The sequence below is a fragment of the Hemicordylus capensis genome, chromosome 4 (genome assembly GCF_027244095.1).
Source record: "Hemicordylus capensis ecotype Gifberg chromosome 4, rHemCap1.1.pri, whole genome shotgun sequence".
Taxonomy (NCBI): Eukaryota; Metazoa; Chordata; class Lepidosauria; order Squamata; family Cordylidae; genus Hemicordylus; species Hemicordylus capensis.
Window position 1 is genome coordinate 42,866,247 of NC_069660.1, and position 22,688 is coordinate 42,888,934.

At 43.6% G+C, this 22,688-nt stretch overlaps 1 non-coding gene across 1 annotated transcript; it reads left to right on the plus strand.

Annotated features, from left to right (window-relative positions):
* The first annotated feature begins 17,590 nt into the window (after positions 1 to 17,590).
* On the plus strand, positions 17,591 to 17,659 carry TRNAA-GGC (transfer RNA alanine (anticodon GGC)). Its single transcript has one exon. It is a non-coding gene; the product is annotated as a tRNA-Ala (tRNA).
* The last annotated feature ends 5,029 nt before the right edge of the window (positions 17,660 to 22,688 follow it).

Consider the following 22,688-nt stretch of genomic DNA (forward strand, 5'->3'; position numbering starts at 1 on the left):
AACTCACACAGGAAGCAATGTTAACTATTCACTCATTCCCCATTTGGAAACTGATCTTAAGTGTGAGGTCCTAAAATCTGAAAGACCACAATTCCAGTGTGCTGCACCTTTGATACCACAAGAGAACTGGTTTTGTGATAGTGAGCATACATTGTCCTCTTTGCTAAGCAAGGCCTGCCTTGGTTTGCATTTGGATGGGAGACTCCGTGCGAGTGCTGTAAGATATCCCCCTTAGCCATGTGGGGACATAGCTTAGTGGTAGAACATCTGCTCAAAAGATTCACTCCCTGGCATCTCCAACTAGGGTTGGGAAAGACTTCTGCCTGTAAGAGCCACTGTTAGTCAGTGTAGGCCAGGGGTTCCTAACCTGTGGTAGTCTAGACGGTGCTGAACTACCAACATCCACAGCTACAATTTATTGTATTAATACTGAGCTACTGTAAATGGCTTGACTCAGTAGAAGGCAGCTTCCTATGTTCCTAACTGGGCAAAGAGGCACTTTTAGAGTGGTCACCCTCTTATACTTAGCCAGGCACTAGCAGCTGTCCCTACTCAGCCCAGCATAACATCCCTCTAATATCTACAACTGGTGTCACCTTTGTGTTTCTTTTTAGATTCCGAGCCTCTCTGGGGCGCTTTCCAGATTAGACCTTGCAATGGGGTCACGTTATATCTCGGAAGTGTGCTTCTACACTTCCTGTGTTGTGACACCCAGTCCCTACGTGGACAGCAGGGTGCTGTTCACATTTCCAATGCCTTGTTTAGAATTTAATCACTGTGATATAGAGCTAGGACATCATATAGCTAGTGTAAGAAAGCTGCTGGTTTTTTGGGTTGTTAGTTTCCATGAGACTGCACACCTTGCTGTTTACATTTCGAATCCGAATTGCCTGAACGGAAGCATTTTGCTGCTGTTGAGCAGCTAGACTGGAAAGCGCTTGGGACTAAGGACCATTTGCTCGTTCTTTTTGTTATGTAAACCACTTCATGAACTTTGTTGAAAATTTGTTCATAAATATTGGCTGACATGATGCACAGTCTAATGGAACCGTAAGGCTCCACATGAGGCTACAACAATGCTGCAAGGTAAGCTCATTAGACTGCTCATCACAGCAGCCACTCCTCCTCCTCCTCCTCCTCCTATTTACACACAGTCCCAGACGTTATTGACTGGATTTGGTACTTTAATTATCGGACACCAAGGGCACCCACAACTATTGGCACCACTATTGTTTTCTTTTTCCAGAGTCACTCAATTTCAATCTGAAGATCCTTGTATTTAGTTACTTTCTCCAATTCTTTTCGTTGATTCGTCAATCCCCTGGGATTGCAATATCAATTATCAGAACCTGATTCTTCTTGATGACTGTCAGATCCGGCGTATTGTGCACTAAATGCCTATCAGTTTGTATTCCAAAGGAAAATTCCAAAGGAGTTTTGCCTATTATTGTTGTTGTTGTTGTTGTTGTTATATTTACACACAGTCTACCAGATGTTATTGACTGGATTTGGTACTTTAATTATCGAGCCCTTTCCAAGGGTCTAGTATAACTACTTCTTCTTCTTCTTCTTCTTCTTCTTCTTCTTCTTCTTCTTCTTCTTCTTCTTCTTCTTCTTCTTCTTCTTCATATTATTATTATTATTATTATTATTATTATTATTTAAACTTATGTTTCCAGACTGGAAACTAGTGGCTTTTTCAACAATGGAGGAATCTCAACTTGTACTTGTATATAAGCATATTCCTTATCCTACTCCTCATGTTCGAGAAACAAAGCTTGGTTACGGACACTTGCAAAAGGCTAAACAAATCAAAGCAGAGATGCAGAGTTTTCAGAGACAAGGGAGTAGGAATTATGTCGGGCACTGCCTTCTGCTCCACCCTGTCTGTTTCATTTAAGTTCTCCCCCCACTTGCTTCTTTGTATTGCTGACCAAATATGTCCCCTTCCCACCAATACCTACCAACATATCTCAAAATTCTGTAGAGGAGCTTTTTCTGGTGAAAATTAAGGAAATGTTATGCATTTTGGCACCATTTCACATTCAATTAGATGCAGGTTTCTCCACAAACTTGACATACTAGAGGCACTGGGTTACAAGGTTTGGGGCTCTTTAATATAGTCCTCTTGACTCTATCGTCATAGTTCTTCACATAAATCTTCCCAGTGGGGAAGGACTGTAGCTCAGTGGTGTAACACATGCTTTGTATGCAGAAGGCCCCAAGTTCTTGCAGAGGCTCTGCTAGTCAGTGTGGACAATATTGACATAAAAGACCCAATAGTCTAAGGTCAATATTGACATAAATGGAGAGAGAGAGAGAGAGAGAGAGAGAGAGAGAGAGAGAGAGAGATGGTATCCACACACTGTGGACCTGAATGGGAGGTGAGTGGGTTCGTATGGGGAGAGACAGTCTTTAAAATTTAAAACCAGCATTTTGAATTGGGCCTGGAAGAACATAAGAACAGCTCTGCTGGATCAGACCAAAGGCCTACCTAGGCCAGCGTCCTGTTTCCCACAGTGGCCAGGTCAGGGGCATATCTAGGGGTAGGGCAGGCAGGGCACGTGCCCCAGGCGCCACTTGAAGGGGGGTGCCATTTTGTATTTTTTTTTAAAAAAAATGGCTGCCAAAAACAAAATGGCCACTGTGCATGCTCAAATGGCCTCTGTGAGGCTCTAGGTCATGCCAGGCTTTGCAGAGGCCATTTGAGCATGCGCGGAGGCCATTTTGTTTTCAGTGGCCTTTAAAAAAAAAAAAGATTATTTTTAAAAACGGCCACTGCACATGCTCAAATGGTCCTTGCGAGGCCTTAGAGGCCAGCGGGGTGAGGGGGAATCTTTGCAAAAAAAACCCCAGCCTTTAGGAAGCCCCCCAAAGGGGCTATGGGTAAAAAAAAAATAATAAAAATATAATATAAGACACAGTACACATATTCAGATTGGCACTATGTACAGAGAATCAGGGCTTGTGAATACTGAGCTGACGCTTAAAAGCTAGGATTGTATTCATTTACTCTTACTTTGCTTCTTGTGATAAGTGAGTTAAATGTGATGTCTTGCTAATATGGCTATTAATGGTGAGTTTGTCTTTGAATCAGTGTGAAACCCTTAATATTAAGGCCCACTGGGAGTTTCTTGCTCTCTTTCTCTCATTTTAACTGTCTTTCTGAAAGACTAGAATATATTCCAAGCAGTGACACAGTTTACTCTGCATATCCTTTAATTATTTACAGAGTATCTGGGAAAAGTCAAATTCTCCATTGATTTTTAAAACTTATGTAAGACAGGCACTTCTGTTTAGTTTTCCAAGTACATCTCCACATAGTATTTGGGTATTTCATGAGCCCCCACATACTGAAATGTGTAGTTTTCCAGCATTTTTTGGTCTGGCTAAGTCCACTGCTAAATAGTTTTTGAAATATTAAAAGATTAACGAGCTTGACTTGTATTTTTCAGCTGATATTATGGTAAAGTTATCTGAAAGATGGGTGTCAGATGCTTGGACAGGGGGCGCAATTTCAGTGTTTGCCCTAGGCGCTATTTTCCCTAGATACGCCTCTGGGCCAAGTAGATGCCTCTGGAAAGCCCACAAGCAGATGAACATCTCCCTGCCCTTACCCACCATTGTTCCTGCAACTTGTATAGAGTGGGACTTATTTCTGAGTAAACATGCATAAGATTGTGCTACACATGCTGGGAGCTGTCTGCCCAATCAAGTGATAATGTCCCGGAGGGGCTGTACCACATGCTCTTTCTGAACATATAGTTTGGTTTTTCTCTGGCAGAACAAGGAGAGGCATATGCATTATCTTCTTCCTTTTGATTCTATCTTATGTGCTTTTATATTCAAACATGCCCTCAGATCTTTGTTGTAAGGGGCCCCTGCTTTGCTTTTAATTTGCTGGTGTGATTATATGTAATTCCTGTTAAATTCTCTTCATTCCAGCAGTGTAATTAGGCAGAGGAGCAGCCTTTGTTCTGCATTTGAAAAGCAATTAGTCATGCCTTTTGCCTTCTAGTTTGTTCTTTGGGTTTTTTGTTTTTTTTAATTAGAGTTTTGTTTTTGGCTTTTGTCCTTAAAGCAGACTATAGCACAAGATATGTATCACCTGCAGCCATGCCAGTCTGCTGGAAAAGTAAAGGAAAGACTACATCTGTCTCCTCAGTGGGGATGGGGACAGGGTACTGTAAAGGAATCCACTGGAGTTTGGGCAGTTTTACTCACTCATCCATGCTCCAGTGGCAGTGCAATGTCCAGTAGTCACTGCCACCACTCTCTGCTTCCAGAGAGAGCTCGTTTGGGTCTGAAAGAACTCATTTGGGTGAGCCAGTGTAGTGTAGTGGTTAGAGTGTTGGACTAGGACCAGGGAGACCCGAGTTCAAATCCCCATTCAGCCACGAGACTTGCTGGGTGACTCTGGGCCAATCACTTCTCTCTCAGCCTAACCTACTTCATAGGGTTGTTGTGAGGAGAAACTCAAGTATGTAGTACACCGCTCTGGGCTCCTTGAAGGAAGAGCGGGATATAAATGTAAAAATAAATAATTAATAAATAAAATAAAACCAACCTTTGGAGGATCCCCTCTGTCTCCGCAGAGTGGGAGCTGGGCTTACTTCACCCCTTCAACTAAGTTTCTCTTCATGTAGCTCAACCAAGAGGTCAGCTCATGAGGAGCCACAACTCCAGAGTCTCTGAGCAATGCGCATGAGAGGCGAGATTGTTCTCTCTGAAAGATTACTTTATTAATCTACAGGAACCAAGGTGAGTAGGGGAGCAGATAGGCATTAGGAAAATAAAACAAAGGCCCTTTCTAATTCCTAATATATTCTAATGTTGAAAGCAAAACACTTGTGTATCTTGATGAAGGATGGTCCGGCAAATAGATGGAAAATACCTGATATTTAACAAAGGGAACACACAACTTTTAAAGAGTTTCTTAGGCAAAGCACCTGGAAGAGCAGTGAGCCCTTTCCACCAATCAAAGGTAGGCCACGAGGGCTCAGGTTGACAACTTCTCAGCCAATAAGGAGGTGAGATGCCCTGGTGGGTGGAGGCGACTGTGGGATTGGCATCTGTCCAAGATTCAAAGGTTTTCAATTACCATCCTCAATGGGTAAGTGGGGTGTGGAGTGTCCCTTTCTCCTGTGTTAGACAGGTTTAGGGGACTGGTGAATGGCAGGTCCGGTGGATGCTATGGACATGATGCTCTTGCTTCAAAATGATGAAAGCTATTTTCCATCATGCATGCGGTTTCTTGGCAGGTACCCATATCTATTGCTGGCTTTCCCCATTGGGAATCACATGACCAGCACATATATAATGACTGGGTGGTAGTCCTGAGCTTCATAGATTCGCTCTAAAGCTGCCACTTCACCTCCTTTACTTTCATCCATTCTGTCTTCCTGCTGAAAATTCCTCCCTTTGCCAGAGCTCCTATGGTCTACAGAAGGTGCCATGTCCCATTATGGCACCCCTGAGGCCCATAGCATATTTGAAGGGTTATGTGGTGACAGCACAGAGGTAAACATGCCCTACCTCTGTGCTGCAGTCCAATGTGGATCAGGTCCAGTGGTGTAGTTGCAAACTGAGAAGTGCAGGTGCTTTCCATGACAGCACCCATAACCACACCCATCCCAACAGCTACAGCATTCATAACCACACCCATCCCAACAGCTAAACCCTATGGTCACACCCACCCCAATGCCTCCCCCTCCCATTTAGATGCAATAATTTTGGTGGTTCTTTTATAAGAAGTCAAGGATAGTTTCCTAATCCTACAGAACTTGAACGTCATATGGTATTCACCCAGAAAAGCAGTCTGGATTGGCCCATAGCCATGATGGCTATTTGGAGCTCCATATTCAGAGGCAATGTATCTCTGAGTACCAGTTGCTGGCAGTGGCACTGGGGGCAATAGCAGGGGAGGGCTATCACCTCCATATCCTGCTTCTGCGGGCTTCCCAGAGGCATCTGGCTGGTTATTGCAGGCTTGGTGGACCTTTAATCTGACCCAGCAGGGCTCTTCTTGTGTTCTTTTCTCACCATTTCACCTTTGGTTTCCAGGATTGGCCAGGAGTCTCCAGGAATCTGCATCCATTTCCAGGTAACTACTGGAAACAATGCTGAAGATTTTAATAGCTCGATGTGGTGAAAAATACTGGGTGGTGGAAAATAGACTCTGACATGATCTGCAAGCCCAGAGGTGCACCTAGGTAACTTTGGAGCCTGGACCTAAAGACCTTTGGAGGTCCCGCTTGCTGCAAGTTAAGCATAACCACCTAAAGGCCTTGGGATCCCCTCTCCCCAGGGGCATAGCTATAATTGGGTAGATGGGTTCAAAGAACCTGCCCCCCCCCAGCTCCAACCCTCCCTGTTTTCTTCATTATCTCCCTCACTCCGAGGGCCCATCGGGGAGAAGGGTGAACACGGGCCCCCTCTCCCCTAGCTAGGCCCCTGCCCCCCAAAGGTCTTTAACATACTCCCATTCCACATATTTCTTTCCGCACTCCCCCCTTTGTCTCTAAAGCACCCTCACAGGTCACAAACACACTCGGCCACCTAGCGCAGTGTGGGCCAGCAGCAACCACACCACCCAGGACAGACTAAAGAGGATGTGGGGGGGCCCCATGGGGTGTGGAGGCCCTGGACTTTGGCCCTGAAGTCCAGGGGTAAGAGCGCCTCTGTGCAAGCCTAATGGCAACAGAGAGATATGCAGCACTGCTACTGCAGACCTAGGAGCAGTGGCACTGTAGAAAACCATCAGCTGCACTAGCAGCATCACCGTGTTTGTTTCCATTGTAGTAAATAGAGGAAAGTGTGGTAATGCTGCTCGAGCAACCACCTCTTCTCTACAGCAGCACCACTTCCGGGTTTGCAGCAGCAGCACAAGTCACTCCATCACTTGCGGATCATGTTGGCCATTGAAAAGAAAAATCTTCAGGAATAGCTTCTGCCAGAATTGGCAACCCTACTCCATCTACATGCCATCACACACTGAATTTCTGGCCATCATGCAGCTGTTAAAGGCAGGACAGACACAATTCTGATGTCCATCAAATCACCTGCTTAGGCCAGGCGAGAAACCCTGCAAACTAACACTCTTGGCTTTTCTTACAGTCACTATCACAGAACAGAATCACAAGTCCCCCATGCATAATGCATTGAACTATAGGAAATAATCTTTTCCTGACCCAATGAATAAAGAGCAGGGACTAGAAGAGACTATTATGAGAATGTGGCCCATGTTAACCATGTTTTTTCTGGCAGGGCTCTGTTCCTAGAGAACCCCTTGTATTTATTTCTGCATGTGTTTGACACAGGAGCTTTGCTAGAAAAAATGTGGCAATCCTACCCAAATCTTACCTTTCCTCATTGTCACACATGAATAACTGTGAATTATTGGTGGAAGCAAGGGTAAAGCCTTCCCATGCAAAATACTTTGGTCTTGGTAACTTGTGACAATTATAGACAGGCTGTGTGCACCTAGCCCGTAGGGGCCCTAAACAGAACTAACCAACTGGTTGGTGCAGAGGAGGGAGGCGGGGCCATGATAGTTCCATGTCGTCTGAAGCCACCAATATTGAGTGGACAATGTCTGGTTCCTTCCACTGCCCAAAATTTGTAACCAGCGTTCTGAAGTAGGGCAGAGAATGTCGAGTGGTGGAGTGTACCCAGATGTGTCCATCTGACATTGGCAACACAGAAGAGGCAAAAGTACCAGAAGCACACCCTCACCAGAAACCAGCAGTTTTCTCCCACTCACTTGCTGCTATGATGTCTGAAGCTGCCCAGTACTAGACTTGCTGGATCAATGATCTGACTCAATATTAGGCAGCTTCTTATGTGCATATGAATCAATACAATACAATACAATGAATATTTATATACTACTTTTCAACTAAAGTATCCAAAGTGGTTTACACAGATATAAATGAATGAATGAATGAATGAAATGGCTCCCTGTCCCCAAAGGGCTCACAATCTGAAGAAAAAAAGAAGAAAGAAACATAAGATAGACACCAGCAACAGCCACTGGAGGGATGCTGTGCCGGGGATGGATAGGGCCAGTTGCTCTCCTCCTGCTAAATAAAGAGAATCACCACTTTTAAAAGATGCCTCTTTGCTCAGTTAGCAGGGGGTGGGCTTTGGGTGGTGCATTACTGGGGAACAGCATCCAGGCTGTTTGCCTGGGGGGCAGAATTGGAACATCAGAGACAAGGCCCATCCACACCCATCCAACAAGTGTACAGTGTAGACAGAGAGATCTGTACACAGGTATAGTTATTCATATATTATGTTGAGTACAGGTACCACAGTACACTTCCTATCTGTACCATGCATTTGAGGGGCCTGTACCCAGGTTCACTTTTAATGTGAACACAGGTACAGTCGTCACACAAGACATCTGTACACTCATATAGCATAATGTCTGAATCAGGCTAGAGTTTACCATCTTCCTCAGTGTGACATGCAGGTTGCTGCTTGTCAGATTATACCTTGGGCAGGCTTGAGGAATACAGGGCTTCATGCATAGGTATCTTCACCTCAAGGTCACTGTCTAAAGACTGGGTCACACTCACATTTCCCCCCCTCCAAAAAAGCTGCACAAACCAAGTATTGTTCTTTTTGCCTTTCGCTCTGCACTTTTACAACAGCTTTTTAACAAGCCCAATCATGGTGGTTTAACAAACAATATAAATTACCCGTGAATTAGAGTATAAAATGTTTTTGCACGGCTCATCCTCACTCCTCATCTCTGGCCCCTCCTTGAATTTCACCTGTCTTTGTCTGAGCTTATGTTTGAAAGGGGGCGTCATGCAACTGGACAGCGTGAGCAGAGGAATCAATCTGAAAAGCTTCCTTCCCCTCCAGATTGCTGGATTTTGTATATATTAACTGAACTCAAGCCCACCTCATCCATACTTAGCAGGCGTGTCTAGCAAGAGGATTCTTGTCTTTCCACTAATTACAGTCCAGCCATCTTCTTTTTGAGTGAAGACGGGGAAAAGTACACATGGATTAGTGCCTCCAGAGTCCTGCCCCCTCATCCATAAAATGAGGACAAATCTCATCTCCCAGAAGTGCTCCTAGATTAATTAACTAATCTCCAGTAAATTCTTGAAGATGAATATTGCCAAGGTGGGTTAATATGTGGAATTATCCAACACATTCATTGCCAAGTATACACATTATAGTCAAAGACATGGGTCTTGTGTGAAGGGAAGCTTCATGTTTAAAGAAAAGAGGATTTTGTCTTGACTTTAGACTGCTTCACATGTTATAGACTGAGAAAGTACACAACATGCACATATGCACATACACATATACGGACTTAAGCATAGCCTGTGAGGAGGCCTGTTGTGAGTTTAAGACCAAACTAGACATTATGTTGAAACACTACATTTGCAATTCCTCTGGGTCTCCCACATTATCTCAAAAAACAGCTGCAGGGTGCTTAATATGAAGTGGTGCAAAAGGAGTGAGGAGCCTAATCCTTTTGTGGCAGCCCCGATGTAAAATGCCACCCTGAAGCTGCATGTTATGCCTGTTTTAAAACATTTGCACTGGCTGCGGCTATGTTTCCTGGCAACATACAAAGTGCTAGTAATTACCTTTAAAGCCCCAAATGGCTTTGAACTGGATAGCCTGGGAGAGTGCCTTATTCAGGGTCGTGCCTTCTCCACAGTTGCTCCTGGGCTCTGAAAAACATTTCCTGTAGCTATCCAAGCGCATGTGCATGTGCCACAGCCGTGTATGTGCTGGCGTCACACAAGGGCAGCTGGGAAACGCCCTGCCGGCATGCCATGATAGCTGGGGTGGGCGAGGGGAACACCACCAAACTTCCTATGGCAGCAAGTGGCGGAGAGGAAGGTATGGACCTGCTCCCCCCACGGTTAAAGGTGTGGGGGATGTGCTAGAATTTACTGCTCAAATGGTGATTCAAGCACATCCCTATTAACAACCTTTAAGAGAGCCAGAAAAACCCTTTATTTTAAAAAAGCCTGGCCTTCAGTGATTTTTAAATTATTCAAATGTTTTTGAATTGCTTTAATGGGTTATTTATTTTGTTTTTGTTTGTATTAATGCAAACCGCTTAGAGCCCCTTGGGTTAGGCAGAATAAAGATCTAACAAACAAACAAGCATAAATAAATAAATAAATAAATATAAAATTAACCATGGTGAGGAAAACTTTCAGGCACAATTTGCCCAGAAGTTTTCTTTTCCATTACTAATAACACTTATGAGGAAGGCAGCAATTTAAATCAGGAAACTGGTACAGCGGGGAAAGGTTAGATGATCTTCCTGGTGGCTTTTTGAAACAGAAAAAAATAAATTGGAGACTTCCAATCACAGAACTCCCATGTGAGGTCTAGTCTAGTTTGGCCCTTACATGGCATTTAGCCTTTAGTTAAAACTAAAATGCAATCTGAATGAATTCAGGCCAGTTTCTTTTGGACTTCATGGATGTTCCAAATGATTTATTTCCCACAAAGCATAGTTGAGTGTCGATATGTTTTTCCCTCAAGGAAGCTATGTTTATGAACTTTTAAAAAATGTTTTATTCTGTATTGATTTTAAAAAGCTCCATTAGAGCTTCAGTACTCCCCCGGTGAATCATTCAAGCATGGAAGAACTCACGCAGACCCTTGTTACTCTTGGAGTAATGCATTCCATGGATTTCCCCCTTCATTTAAACAAACAAAACATATCTTTCTTGGCACATTCTGGACTCACCGTCAGGAGTGGCTGTGTACAGCTCTCCTCTCTTTTATAAAAAGGGGGGAAAGTGACAAATAATGGCAGACCCATCCAAGGACTATATACAAGATTCCGCCCCCCCCCCAACTTTCAAAGAACAATGGCTGACATGATGTGCAGTCTTCTGTTGGCATTCTGACATACCGGCTCTGCAGTGCTCATAAAAGACAGGCCTGGAAGTCTTGAGTAACTCCTTAACATCACTGCAGCCACAGTTGTGTAGTGTTGTATCCATTAGGAATAATGGAAGTACTGCTGGGCAACTGTGGCAGCACTGATTTTATGGAGTTGCACAAGAATGCAGTCACCCTGGCACACCATAAATACTGGCAGAAGACTGCACATCATGTTGGCCAATTACTGATTGCAGATCGTTATTTAGGTGCATCCGTACATCCAAATCTGTTCCTGTGTGCAGGTCACCTATGCTGAAACAGGACATCCAGCTTTTGCATTATGATCCTTTTCTTTCCTGTTTCACTCAACCATTTGCACAGTGGTTGGCAGCATCTCTGGTTCCAGGATTAAGATATCATTGGGAAGCTTATACAGCTTGGCAACTAATGTATTTTTAAAAAATATGTCAGCAATGAAAATAATCAGCGGTAACCAGAATTCTCAGGGCCTCAACCGCTCTGCAATTTCAGCAGATCTCTCTCTAGTCATTATAAACCAGTGAGGTGATGATTATCCTAGTACTTGTCTGTCTAGTATGATCTGGCTCCTAACAGGCATGTCTTTCTATGCTAAACTTAAATTACATGAAATATTCAACTAGGAAGAGAAAGAGAAAGATAAAAAGGCAGTCCAGTGCAGGGAGCTGGCAGCACAGGGCTCCAATACCAATTATGCTCCTTTGAAAAAAGAAAAAAGGCTTTAAAACGTATATGCATGATTACCTACTGAATTCCGTTCTATCTGTTCTTGTCTTATGTACTTAGGATTGCATTCTGATGTCCAGGCTAGGCATGTCTTTCCCTATGACAATAAAGTACAAGATATTCAAAGGTTTTGTGCAAGTTCCAAGCACAATCTTCCTCCTCATACACACATTGCTCAGACTTCCACACTAGTTCCTGGCATGACCTTCCTCTCTGTATATACATCAAGCTGGGAGCTCCCAAGATTTTCACAGCGCCACCTACTGGCCAGGTCTTGCAGTCCAGCTCTTGCAGACTTCCACACTACTTCGTGTAAGGATCTTGTTCTCTGTATACACAGCAAGCCAGGATCACACAAGATTCTCACAGCGCCACCTGCTGGCCAGCTCTTGCAATCCAAGAAAAACCCACCCTTCCCCCCAGCCCACCACAAAAATGCTAATGAAAAGGGACGAGTTTTTCTTGGAAAGCAAGAGTTGGTCAGCAGGTGGTGCTGGGGAAATTGCACGGGAAACTTGACATGAAACTAAACTGCAGTAAGGGAGCCATTTCCTAATTTTCTGTAGTTAATACTATATGATTGATTGATTGATCAATCGACTTGACCGACTTGACCGACTTGATGGCACTTAATCAGTCAGTTGGTGTCGACTCTTAGTAACCAGCTAGATAGATTCTCTCCAGGATGATCTGTCTTCAACTTGGCCTTTAAGGTCTCTCAGTGGTGGATTAATTGCTGTCGTCATCGAGTCCATCCACCTTTTCTTCTCTTACCTTCAGTTTTTCCCAGCGGACTTCTCAAGGGAGCTAGGTCTTCGCATAATGTGTCCAAAGTATGATAGTTTGAGCCTGGTCATTTGTGCCTTGAGTGAAAATTCTGGATTGATTTGTTCTATGATCCATTTGTTTGTTTCCCTGGCTGTCCATGGTATCCTCAAAAGTCTTCTCCAGCACCAAAGTTTCAAAGCGTCAATATTTTTTCTATCTTGATTCTTCAAAGTCCAGCTTTCACATCCATAGAGTGTCACGGGGAAAACCTTTGTCCAAACAATTTAATCTTTGTAGGTATAGACATGTCACAGCATCTAAACTGCCCTGGGCCAAATTTATTTATTGTATAAAAATCCAATAAATAAATAAATAAAAATCCTTTCCAAGGCCTTCATTGCAACCCTACCAAGTGCTAGTCTGCAGCATATTTCTTGACTGCTGGATCCTTTACTGTTGATGGTCGATCCTAAAAGGCTGAAGCTATCCACCACTTCAGTGTCTTCATTGTCAATTCTGAGGCTTATTTTGCACTAATAATATATAGTACTTGAAATTACCTGCAAACTCATGCAGCTGCTCACACATAAAGGATTTTTGCACCTTGCTCAGTGGACTCATCTTCACTGAAGTAGTAGAGTTCTTGATCAGTTTTGGACACTGCTTTTGCCATAACAGATAATTTGCTTGTGTGTACGATCAACACTCCCTCACAATGAAGGGATCAAGCAAGTGGCATGAGGATTTTAACAGTGACAGTTTCCCTACAGCTCTTGGCAATGCATTCAAGAAATTCTCAATGTCTATTTGGGGACAAGTATTGTAGGTTATAATTGCCAGGGTTTTTTCCCCCATTTTCATTCATTTTAAATGAATAAGCCAACTGAGACACCAGTCCACAACTTGAAAATGAATAGTCAGACAGGGTCAGCTTTTTGGCATCACTGCAAATTTGCATCATGATACAACTTGCTCTTTTGACCAGTGTCTCCTTGGCTTCAGATATGGCCTTCCTGATCAACTGGTGTCCAATGCTTTGGTTTTTGACAATGACATTAATTTGTAAAACTTCAGAACTTCAGCATGATAAGTGGTGTTCAGGTGTATACACACTGTAGCTTCACGGAATATGGTACAATTTCCTGAGCAATTGGAGATAATTTCCCATTGCCTCAAAAATGCTTTACTGTGTCAGTAAAGTGTCAGATGCTTGATAAGCCCCTGGTTTATGCACTTCCAGGTAGGCAGCAAAAAAGAAGGTTTATTGACCCCTTCCTGGGCTGCATTTGGTGTAGGGTTGCCAACTGTCTCTCATTATGCGGGACGTCACTCATTTCAGGGATGAAATATTGATCCCTATAGGGACAGCATTTGTCCCTCATTTTGGTGATGGGGTGAGCAGCTTCTTATTTTGAGAGGTTGAAAAGTGGTATAACTTCAGCATGTTCCAAAAAACAATGCTGGCACTATTCAGTAGCATATAATTCAATTACATATACTTCAATTATACTCAGGCTTTTGATTACCACTGCATATATCTTCCGGCACCCCAGGTCCCTCATTCTGGCAATGAAATGTTGGCAACCCTAATTTGGTGGATCACAAGTTATGCAGGCCTGAGCTATACAAATGAATGGATTCAGGGGCTTAGGGAGGACTGGGGACAATACAATGGAAAAGAGAGACTTGAGCTATTGTGGAGATATTAAAATTGGATGGGGAAACTAGGTTTCTATTAATAGCTGACATGATCAGGAAAATTACTCAAAGTTGTCCTAGTAAAAATTTAAAGTATTTTTAATCTTTAATTTTTATTAAATTAATGTGAATGTTTAATTTCAATGGGACTACTCTGAGTAATTTTTATTGTGTAAGTCAATGTTTTTTAAAATACATATGACAATTTCTATCTCAGGTTAGTTGTGTAAAGTGGTTTACAGCACTGGAAAAAACTATCAAAAAATCAGTGTAAGATGTTTAGAAGGATCTAATCAGTTTCAGTGGTTCTCTCCATTAATAGTTGCAGGAATCAGCAAGAAATGCTATAAACATTTGACATCAAATGCCATAACGTTAAGACAGAACTTGCAACCACAACCCACCTCTGCAGGGTTGAAGGGCCTATTATGTTGTTCTGCCCAAGAAGGCTATTGGATCCAATAGGATTCCAAGAAGACTCAGAAAGATTTAGAGTTGACTCTGCTAGTGATTCTGTCAATGCTCTGGTGTAAACATGGAATAATGAACTTACTAGAACAGTAGACACAATTGCCCCTAAGAGTCCTCTCTGACTTGCTTCAGAATCAGACCTGTGGTATTCGGAAGAACTATGGGAGCTGAAGTAGAGAGGTAGGTGACTAGTGTGCAAACGGACAGATCACAACACAGCACATTTGAAGATCTATGCTCTGGCAGTTCAGGCAGCAAAGAAGCAAATCTTTTCTGCCTGCATTACTTCCACAAATTCACGTCCACTGGAATTGTCTAAGGTTGTGAGGGGGCTAGTATATGCCCCTTCCTCCTTGAATTTGAACTTGGAACCTTTAGTCACTCACTATGATGTCTTCAATGGTTTTTTTCATGGAAAAAATCTCTCGTATTCGGGCTGAACTGGATTCCATAGTTACTGCAGAGTCTACTGTGGAGGCTGGACCGGTGCTACCATTAGGCCAACTAGGCAGCCACCTAGGGCACAGACCTCAGAGGGTCACAGAGTGCAGACCTCAGAGGGGCGCAAAGTGTAGAGTGTCAATGTGTTTGCCTAGGGAGCAAAATAGTTTGGCACTGACCCTGTGCGGAAGTGTCCAGCAACTCTTCTTATTGGAACAGATGGGATCACTTTCAGTTTGTGACTCCTGAGGATGTGAACAAACTGCTTAGTACTGTATGCTCTACAACCTATTCTCTTGAACCTTGCCCAATGTGCCTTATTTCATCTGGTATCTGTTAGAGGTTGTTGATTTTTACCCACAATAGGTAAAACAGCAGAGCACTAAGGAATGAGCACACACTCCAGTTACAGAGTAGGTAGCAGAGCATGGTTTGGATATTGCAGCTATTTAGAGAAAACACATGGAGATCCTTGTATGACTAAACACTAAATATTTATTGGTTAAATACACTTAGATAGGAAAGACCTATATCTAATCTAAAGGACTATGTAATGGATAGGTAAGGAGAGAGAGATGTTTCCATCTGCTCTCTAGGAGCAAAGGAAGGATGGTAGCACAGGAAGTGCTGCAGAGTCAGTCCAGGGCTTATAGAGAAGGGACAGATAGGGAGACCCTGACTCACTGTCTCTACTCCCAGTGCTCCTAGTGGTCATTAGGACGGTTGGTGCAAAAGGTAGATGCACTGGAAGTTCATCTCCAACAGTATCATATTATCAGAGAATGTCTGGTAAATATAAATTCTTCTCTGACGGAGGGCAGGATGCCCCCTTCTAAGAACACTATTATTAGACCTTATTTGAAGAAACCTCTGCATCCTCAGAGTAAGCTAATTACAGACCTGTTTCTACTCTTCCACCTTGTTGGGCCAGGTGACTGAGTAGGTGGTATGGCCTCTCAGTTCTCAGCTCCAGGCAGTTTGGGATGATATATATTTTCTAGATCTATTTCAAACCAGCTTTCGAGTGGGCTATGGGGTTGAGACTGCCTTGGCTGGCCTGATGGATGATCTCCAATTGGCTACTGACAGAGGGAGTGTAACTGCTGATTCTTTTAAATCTCTTGGTGGCTTTCATTTATTTATTGAATTAAAATATTTATATACTGCCCAAAACTTGCATCTCTGTGCAGTTTACAGTTGACCATGGTGTCCTTCTGGGTTGCCTGAGGGAGGTAGGATTGGGTGGCACTGTTTTACAGTGGTTCCATTCTTACCTCTTTGGTAGATTCCAGATGGTTTCACTGGAGACTGCTGCTCTACAAAGTGGAAATTAAACTATGGAGTTCCACAAGGCTCCATACTGTCTCCAGTGGTCTTTAACATCTGCATAAAATTGCTGTGAAAGATCATCAGGAAGTTTGGTGCAGGGTGTTATCAATATGCTGATGACACTCAGATCTATTTCTCCATATTGACCTCATCAGGAAATGGCATAATTTCCCTAAATGCCTGCCTCAAGGCAGTAATGGGCTGGATGAGGGATAACAAACTGAAGTAGAATCCAAATAGGTTGAAGGTGCTGATTGGGGGTGGTGGTGGTTGGGACCCAAGAGATGGTTTAGATCTGCCTGTTCTGGATGGGGTTATACTCCCCCTGAAAGTTCAGGTATGTAGCTTGGGAGTGCTCCTGGATCAATAACTCTCTCTGGTTTCTCAGGTTGAGGCAGTGGCCCAGAGCACTTTTTATCAGCTTTGGCTTTTGTCAGTCATGTTCATTTCTCAGCATAAATGACCTTAAAAAACTGGTACATGTACTGGTAACCTCCAGACCTGACTACTGTAATGTATTCCACATGGGGCTGCCTTTGTATGTCAGCTGGAAACTACAATTGGTACAGAATGAGGGAGGCAGGCTGGTCTTGGGACAACCTGAACATACCATATAACACCAAATTTAAAAGAACTGCACTGGCTGCTGATATGTTTCCGAGTGAAATTCAAAGGGCAAGTTATTACCTATAAAGCCTACAGTAGCTTGGGTCCACCATACTTAAGAGAGTGCCTTCTCTGTCATGAACCCTGTCACCTACTAAGAGCATCTGGAGAGGTCTGGTTACAGTTGCCGCCAACACGTTTGGTGGTGATTCAGGACTGGACCTTCTCTGTGACTGCCCCGGGGCTTTGGAATACGCTCCCTTTCAAAATAAGAGCATCTCTTTCTCTGTTTGCTTTTAGGAAGACTCTCAAGGCACACCGGTTTTCTCAAGCTTTTAACTGAAGTTAATTTCAAACTGTTTATTTATCCTATGAGATGGTTCTAACTTTTTATTCCGTGAAATTGTTTTAATTGTTTTTACTCTGTTTTATATTGGTTGTGTTTTGAATTGTTTACACTGCCTAGAAATTCACACAATGGGGGATTTTAAAAACTAAAAATGCATCTTAGAACCGAATGGGCTAATTGAGAGTTATGAGCCTCTAAATATGGGCAAGGGTCCCAATCGAGGGGGAAGCCCTTGTACTATGTGAGCTTCCCAATGAGAGATGGTGAGTGACCGTTGTTTGGGGTGGGGCCGTAGCTCAGTGGTAGAGCATCTGCTTGGCATGCAGAAGGTCCCAGGTTCAATCCCTGGCATCTCCAGGTAGGGCTGGGAAAGACTCCTGAAATCTTGGAGAGCCACTGCCAGTTAGCGTACAATACTGAGCTAGATGGACCAATAGCCTGACTTCGTATAAGGCAGCTTCCTATGTCTTCATGGGGGAAGATCAACATCAAATAGGTTCATCGTTGCTCTCCACTTGAAGCTTCCCCAACAGCAGTATCTCCACCTGCTGAGCCCAAGGGCTTTCTTCAGCTTCTTTCCTAGCAATTGGTTCCCTGCCAGCCCTGCTCTTTCCTCTTTACCCTCCACCTCTCATTCCTCCTCGTCCTCCTAGCTGTGACCTGGCCATCGATGGGGTGCTTGGTTTTTGAATGCCCAGCTGATCCTTGTTAGGCAGCTTCAATTCAATCTGTCACACCACACTTGGATGGCCTATCTATGCCACCAGGTCCCTGTCATTAACCCCTGTTTGCCAGAGGGGCTCAACTCATGGAGTGCTTATCCCACAGAGGAACATAAATATAACTACAAATATTGACCGACAGCCAGACTAAATTACTCATGAGTAGTCCCACTGAAATTTATGGGAGAAGTTAGTCATGACTAACTTGCCTCATTCAATGGCTGTTGGCCATTGATTTTGCTGTAGCAGACACAACTGTACTCTGTCTCAGATAACTTGCCTTTGTTCTTTTTTGTTGCTTGCCCTAATCATTCAGTCTGCAGATATAAAGCTGTCCCTTGTCTATGGGATTGTATAATACTTTTATCCAGGTTCCATCACCCCCTCCATGGCTTACAACATCAAGAACAGGGCCTGTCACGTGTGCCACAATCAATGAAATTGTCATACTAATTCAAACTTGCTTGCCTGAAAACTGGATTAGCCTATATATTTTCCCTTAAGGGGAAAGTGTCAAAGCTGCCAGGCAGATCTAAAAATAGGCATCAGGGTCGGTATTGATCCAGTGGCGTTCCAAGTCAGGTGCTTTGTAGGCTAGGTTATGTTTGGAGATGCAAAAATAATGACATGTTTAGAAACCTTTATGGGAAAGAACTTAAGTATGAGACAGCTGTCAAGGCAGGTTGAAACACAGGGCAAACAATCATAGCTGTGCCCCTTTAATTGCTAGCTTGGGATGTGCAGCTGACAGCTTCAGAATACTTGTGTGGCAATTTAGTACTAGGCAAAAATACAAGCTGCTTCATAGCTTTTGAAAGTGTGTTCCTTTTGATATAGCTGTCTTCGTTACATCCCCTGGCATTTAAAACTGCACATTTCCTCAGCAATGTGGGGTCAGCTGTAGGTTTCAGGTTCACCAAGGCAGAAATACTGGCTTACAGGATGTGATGTTTGAAGGAGCAACCCGCTAGCAATGCTGCCGTGCTGCCTACATTCATTTCAATGGAAGCGTGCAATTCCCAGTGGAAATCGATGGAGACTGGAGACTGCACAACAGAAGTGCTTGGTGAACTGTACACTGTTGCTATTTAGCAACCATTGTGGGTAGCACAGAATACATTGTAATAGAATACACAGTAATGGAATACAGTAGTAGAGGCTATTTGGGAAAGTGATAGAAATGGGAAAATATGACAGGGGGGAAACCCCTAATCATGTTTTCATATAAATCAACAGTTTTTGTTACCTTTATTTGAAAATGAATATCATAGAAATGAAATGGGGAAAGGCCAAAAACAAACAAACAAAAAACAAACAAAAACAAAACAAAACACCAAGCTACAAATGGGCCCCTTCCACAGCCACTGCTTGAATATTGATTTTGCTACATGGAAAGTGCTTCCATCTAGGAAAAGACAGGTAGGCTGTGTAGATCATCACCGCCCAGAGCAAATAACAGCTTGAGGGGGGTGAGTTTTTTAATGGGACAGGAGAAAGGCTTAAGCCCCTCCCCTGAAGTGTGGTCCTGATTTTCATTGGGGGCCTTTGCATTACATCTAATGTGACCCAAGGGGTCTATGAAAGCAATAAAAAAAATTAAGTATTCAGAATTTGAACAAATGGGATGGTGATGATGGTGGCACTCTTTGCTGTGGTGCCATTTGGTCTAGGGCCAATATGCACCAGTTGTGATATTTGATCAAACAATAAGCAGATAAGAAGAGCCTTGCTAGATCAGGGTCAAGGCCTCTAGTCCAGCATCCTTTTCTCTATAGAGGTCCACCAGATGCCTGTGGGAAGCCCACAAGCAGGAGATGAAAGCATGCCCCCTCTGCTGCTGTTGCTCCCCTGCAACTGGCATTCAGAGGCATGGTGCCTCTGAGACTGGAGGTAGCCTATGACCATCAAGACTAGTAGCCATTGATAGAACTGTCCTCCATGAATTTGTCCAAGCTCCTTTTAAAGCCACCCAAGCTAGTGGCTATCACCACATCCTGTGGCAGACAATTCCATAAATTAATTATGTGCTGTGTGAAGAAGTACTACCGTTTGTCAGTCCTAAATTTCCTAGCAATCAGTTTCATGAGATGATCTCTGGTTTTGTGAGAGAAAACAAAACTGCTGGAAACTGGGAATGGATAGGGAACAGAGTATCACTGGGGCTTTCAATGCTTTCAAAAGCATTGGGGGGAAATTGGCCTTTTCCAAGCCCACAGATCTGGCCTTTGTCAAAACAAAAATGGAGTACTGCCCTGAATCAGTGGGGCATCTCTTATGTTCTTATGCAGGGAATGGTTACCAACCTATATCTATCTATCTACATCTATCACTACAGACTTTTTTCCAGAATGGTTTGCTGACATACAGGGTGCATTTATTAACTACTGCATCTTATATTTGACACATAGCCATTAGCAGATGCAGTGTTAGATAGGTGTGTTTTGAGCTACTGTGCTGGAATACCAAAGAAGTAATTTGCTAATTTTGTTACTCAGATAATAATGGCATTCTTTAAGTTCTTAGTCTTAGGGGGTCTCAAAATGCTGAATTTCATGTAGTTTTTCGATAGGAGATGTTATACTGATGTCAGAAATGCTAACTTTTGTCATTGTGATTTTCGAACAGAATATTTATGGAATTTTTTGTTCAGTAAAATCTGTTGATCCTTCTATTTTCTGTTCTTCATGAGAGATGGACAAAAGACTGTTCACTCCAGTTCCAAAATGCTCCAGGATGATTGGAGGAGAAAAGTACACGGAACTCTAAAAACATGTTGGCCTGAGAGTGAGATTGTGAGGCTATTCCCACAACTGCCCCAAAGCGGGCTGGGCTAAGGGAACCCAGCCCGCTTTGGGGCAATTGTGTGCTGCAACGGGAGCCATGCGGCTTCTGGCAGCTAACCTGGTTAAACCCCCCTCCCCTTAAAGGAGGTCAACGGAGTGATTGCTCCATTAACCTTGTTTTTTTGATTGTGTGTCATTGCAGTGACACACGAGGAGACCCCCGGCCGGCTCGGGGGTCTCTCCAGGATGCCCTGTGCGCTCACGCAGGGCATCATGGAACCTCCAGGGGCCATGCAGCCCCCGATCCCCGCAGATCCTGCCAGCTCCGTGATGGAGACAGCAGTCATGTGGGCGGCTGATCTGGCCTACCAGGGCTGCCTTTTGATCATCGGCATTTGATCGGCTAAGCCCGCTCTACCCACAGACCCAGAAGAAGCTCTTCTTACCGATCATGAGAAGAGCTTCTGTATGTTTTTGGTAATAGTAGCTGTGTATAGGGTTGCCAACATCCCACTGCCCGAATAAGGGACATGAGGCAGGGAGTATGCAGGAATAATTGGGAGCCTGAGTGCTGTGGGATTTTTTTTTTAACCACTTTCAACTTAAACTATGGTATAAGTTACAATTTAGATTGCTTCTCCTCTGCTTATTGGTATAATCGTGTTGAGCCAAATTGAGTGTGATGTGATTTTGTTTTCTAGAAAGAGAAACGCTGTTGTTAGCCAGTAAAAATAGGCTTCACACATGAGCACTATCATCACTTGGATGATTTCCATGATCCTGATACCTGCATAATGCTGTTAGCCATTATGTTAGCATAATGCCTGTTAATGTTAGTGTTTTTGTAACAAAATGCAACCCTAAGCCTGCAGCCCACCAGAACCACATAGTACTCTGGTAGGGAAAGAGAGGGGAAAGGAAGCTCATTAATTATTTCATTATAAGTAAAACTAACTAGTTTGATCTGAGCCATAGGTTTCCCCCATTAGCTGAAAGTAAGGGACAAATTGCATCCCATAAGGGACAGACAATTTGGGGCTTAATTAAGAGATGTCCTTGCTAATAAAGGACTCTTAGTAACCCTAGATGTGTGAAATACTAACCTAATAATTAGGAAGGCCCCAGTTCAGACCTCATTTCTGCCATGAACCCACACTTAATCCTAGGCAAGCCATTATGGGTGGCCTTAGCCTCCATCTGCAAATGGAAATAATGGCCAAAAGGATGCGCAGCATCTCAATGATGCTGTGAACTATATCAGGGCTGCTTTGGATGCCTAAGGCAGCCCTGGCGCTGTTGAGAAAGAGCAGTTGCTCAAGCAATGCTACCACAGTTACTCCCATTACAGTAAACTGGAGTAACTGCAGGAATGCTGCTTGTTCAATCACTTATTCTCTATAGAGTCACTGAAGAGCTGTGTATCATGACAGCCAACAATGCTGACCTACCTTCCAGGGCTGTTGTAAAGACTACCAAAAAAACCCTACCAAAAAATATTTATCAAACTTGTATACCGCCCCAAACTTACATAATGTGTGTGAAGCACTTTGAATTCTCTAAATGCTTATATAAACATTAATACAACTGGATGATTCTACTATAGACAAAGTATCCTCTATAATAAAGCCCTTGGTTGTAATCCCGTGTCTTTGCGGCCCGTGTCTTTCTCGGCCGTTCTGGGCATGCACGGAGCGCATGCCCAGAACGTCCGAGAAAGATACGGCCGCAGAGACACGGGCGGCCATGTTGAGGAGGGCAGAGGCGGCCGACTGTGGAGGAGGGCAGAGGCGGCTGAAGAACGGGCTTCGGGGAGGGCAGAGGCGGCAGCTGGGGGACCGGGAGGGCAGAGGCGGCTGCGAGAGGACCGGGAGGCCTGAGGGG